The following is a 4,627-nucleotide window of genomic DNA, read 5'->3' as shown; positions in this document are numbered from 1 at the left end:
TTAGTGACAGAATTAGACTTGGAAATACACAGTAGCGGGTGTGTGTGAAGTTATTCTGAATGACCCTATGTGCACCTTCAATATTATATACCCTTTTTGGGATAGATTTCAAATAGCTCTGATATAGCAGGAACCACTAAATTATGAAATTGCTAAATTGGGAATTGTACTTCAACCCAGAACAAAAAATGTGCTTTGACGGGCACTAAATAACTTTCCCAGCTACAACAGGACAACGGTAACGAGAGATTTAGAGGGATTTAAATTTGAGGCCTAGTATTTAGGCGCTGGGTGACAGGTATGGGTTTAGTGACAGAATTAGACTTGGAAATACACAGTAGCGGGTGTGTGTGAAGTTATTCTGAATGACCCTATGTGCACCTTCAATATTATATACCCTTTTAGGGATAGATTTCAAATAGCTCTGATATAGCAGAAACCACTAAATTATGAAATTGCTAAATTGGGAATTGTACTTCAACCCAGAACAAAAAATGTGCTTTGACGGACACTAAATATCTTGCCCAGCTACAACAGTACAGCGGGGTAACGAGAGATTTAGAGGGATTTAAATTTGAGGCCTAGTATTTAGGCGCTGGGTGACAGGTATGGATTTAGTGACAGAATTAGACTTGGAAATACACAGTAGCGGGTGTGTGTGAAGTTATTCTGAATGACCCTATGTGCACCTTCAATATTATATACCCTTTTAGGGATAGATTTCAAATAGCTCTGATATAGCAGAAACCACTAAATTATGAAATTGCTAAATTGGGAATTGTACTTCAACCCAGAACAAAAAATGTGCTTTGACGGACACTAAATATCTTGCCCAGCAACAACAGTACAGCGGTGGGTAACGAGAGATTTAGAGGGAATTAAATTTGAGGCCTAGTATTTAGGCGCTGGGTCACCGGTATGGATTTAGTGACAGAATTAGACTTGGAAATACACAGTAGCGGGTGTGTGTGAAGTTATTCTGAATGACCCTATGTGCACCTTCAATATTATATACCCTTTTTGGGATAGATTTCAAATAGCTCTGATATAGCAGGAACCACTAAATTATGAAATTGCTAAATTGGGAATTGTACTTCAACCCAGAACAAAAATGTGCTTTGACGGGCACTAAATAACTTTCCCAGCTACAACAGGACAACGGTAACGAGAGATTTAGAGGGATTTAAATTTGAGGCCTAGTATTTAGGCGCTGGGTGACAGGTATGGGTTTAGTGACAGAATTAGACTTGGAAATACACAGTAGCGGGTGTGTGTGAAGTTATTCTGAATGACCCTATGTGCACCTTCAATATTATATACCCTTTTGGGATAGATTTCAAATAGCTCTGATATAGCAGGAACCACTAAATTATGAAATTGCTAAATTGGGAATTGTACTTCAACCCAGAACAAAAAATGTGCTTTGACGGGCACTAAATAACTTTCCCAGCTACAACAGGACAACGGTAACGAGAGATTTAGAGGGATTTAAATTTGAGGCCTAGTATTTAGGCGCTGGGTGACAGGTATGGGTTTAGTGACAGAATTAGACTTGGAAATACACAGTAGCGGGTGTGTGTGAAGTTATTCTGAATGACCCTATGTGCACCTTCAATATTATATACCCTTTTTGGGATAGATTTCAAATAGCTCTGATATAGCAGAAACCACTAAATTATGAAATTGCTAAATTGGGAATTGTACTTCAACCCAGAACAAAAAATGTGCTTTGACGGGCACTAAATAACTTTCCCAGCTACAACAGTACAAGCGGGGTAACGAGAGATTTAGAGGGATTTAAATTTGAGGCCTAGTATTTAGGCGCTGGGTGACAGGTATGGGTTTAGTGACAGAATTAGACTTGGAAATACACAGTAGCGGGTGTGTGTGAAGTTATTCTGAATGACCCTATGTGCACCTTCAATATTATATACCCTTTTTGGGATAGATTTCAAATAGCTCTGATATAGCAGGAACCACTAAATTATGAAATTGCTAAATTGGGAATTGTATTTCAACCCAGAACAAGAAATGTGCTTGAACGGACACTAAATAACTCGCCCAGCTACAGCACTAGGGACAGATTTAGCTGGATATAAATTTGAGGCCTAGTATTTAGGCGCTGGGTGACCGGTATGGATTTAGTGACAGAATTAGACTGGGATATGGCCAAAAAATGAACAGACTATTGCTGGTTAAATGCACTTGGTGTGACAGCTTCACCCTGATGTAGGCTTTAGCCAAAAAACAACCACACCATTGAGGGTTAAATGCACTTGGTGACAGGCGCAGCTTGCCCCTGATTTTGTATATGGCCAAAAAATGAACAGACTATTGCTGGTTAAATGCACTTGGTGTGACAGCTTCACCCTGATGTAGGCTTTAGCCAAAAAACAACCACACCATTGAGGGTTAAATGCACTTGGTGACAGGCGCAGCTTGCCCCTGATTTTGTATATGGCCAAAAAATGAACAGACTATTGCTGGTTAAATGCACTTGGTGTGACAGCTTCACCCTGATGTAGGCTTTAGCCAAAAAACAACCACACCATTGAGGGTTAAATGCACTTGGTGACAGGCGCAGCTTGCCCCTGATTTTGTATATGGCCAAAAAATGAACAGACTATTGCTGGTTAAATGCACTTGGTGTGACAGCTTCACCCTGATGTAGGCTTTAGCCAAAAAACAACCACACCATTGAGGGTTAAATGCACTTGGTCGCAGCTTGTGCTGGCGCACCACAAGACACAAAATGGCCGCCGATCACCCCAGAAAAATGAGACTGACAAACGGTCTGTGCAGCCTAAAAACAGTGAGCAATTGAGGATCAGCAGCTCAAGGATCCACAGCTGCAGATCGATCAGTTAATCAAGTCCTTTGGAGGAGTTAATCTGCCTAATCTCGCCCTACTGTCGCAGCCGCAACCTCTCCCTACGCTAATCAGAGCAGAGTGACGGGCGGCGCTATGTGACTCCAGCTTAAATAGAGGCTGGGTCACATGGTGCTCTGGCCAATCACAGCCATGCCAATAGTAGGCATGGCTGTGATGGCCTCTTGGGGCAAGTAGTATGACGCTTGTTGATTGGCTGCTTTGCAGCCTTTCAAAAAGCGCCAAGAAAGCGTCACAAAAGCGCGAAGAAAGCGACGAACACCGAACCCGAACCCGGACTTTTACGAAAATGTCCGGGTTCGGGTCCGTGTCACGGACACCCCAAAATTCGGTACGAACCCGAACTATACAGTTCGAGTTCGCTCATCCCTAGATATGGACCATGCTGGTATAACCTGGGTATCTCTTGTATATAATTATATATGTACAGCTGTTGTATAGACCATTCTGGTATAATATGGGCATCTCATATATATATATATATATATATATAATTATAGATGTATAGATAACATAAGTTATAAATCTTAAAGGCTATGAACACCTTTGGGGGCAATTTTGTTATCATTGCAATGTGCTCATTTTTACCTAAAATATTTTTTTTATAGTTTTTTTTATTTTTTATTATAGCATCCTTCGTTTTGTACATCGCTGAGATGCTCTAGAAGCACCCTTTGGATTTTCTGACTTTTCCGTCAGACCAGGAGCCAACGGGCTCCTTATCTCTGCTCTCTGACCTCATAAACACTTATTATAGCTCAGTTTTTATCTTACTGATAAGAATGTGGCTTAAATAAGTGTTTTTGACCTCTCAGTAATGTAAAGATAAAAGACCGGCACAAACTGAAAATGAAAGTACTAGTCACACAGCTAGAAAAAAAGTTCACACTTTGTGATAGAACAGCTCAATATTTTTAATAAAGGTCAATTGAAAAAATTATTTTTAGCCAAAATCAGTAATAGGGCATCATAAAAATATATTGCCTCCGATGGTATACATAGAATTTTATTCACAATGCATTCAGAAAGTCTTCAGACCCTTTCACTTTTTCACACGTTATATTGTTCTTTTTGCTAAAATAAAATAAAAAATAATCCCCCCCCCCCCCATTGTTCTGCACTAATCTCCTGTTATAAGACAATTTTTAGAAGCTTTGGAATATAACAAACATATGTGCAGGTGCGACGTGTTTTTAAGCGCCAAACGTGCATTTACCCATAACTGTGTATGTCAGTGTCACTCAGACAACATTTACTATCACTGTCATTGCATTCAAGAGCTTGAGGAGGGGGGAGAGAAAAATAAAAATAAAAAAAATTAAAAATGAACGAAAAGAGATTGTATGTTTTCCTAAAAAGTTCTAGAAGAATAGAGGATATTATATACCAACTTAAATTTGGCAAAACTGAACCAAACCGAATCTCAACTGGTTAACTCATCTCTATTCTCTGAGCTATTTTGAAACCTTGATTGAGGTCACCTGTGGTAAATTCAATGGATTAGACATGATTTGGAAAGACAAAGCCCTGTCTATATAAGGTCTCACAGCTGACAATGCATCAGAGCAAAAACCAAGCCATAAAGAGGAAAAAACTGCCTGTAGAGCTCAGAGACAGGATTGTGTGGAGGCAAAGATCTGGAGAAGGGGACAAAAACATTTCTGCTGCAATGAAAGTTGCCAGGAGCACAAGGGCCTCCATAACTCTTACATGGAAGAAGAACAACCAGAAATCTTT

This window comes from Bufo gargarizans, chromosome 9 (assembly GCF_014858855.1).
Source record: "Bufo gargarizans isolate SCDJY-AF-19 chromosome 9, ASM1485885v1, whole genome shotgun sequence".
NCBI classification, from domain to species: domain Eukaryota; kingdom Metazoa; phylum Chordata; class Amphibia; order Anura; family Bufonidae; genus Bufo; species Bufo gargarizans.
This window is presented reverse-complemented; position numbering follows the sequence as displayed.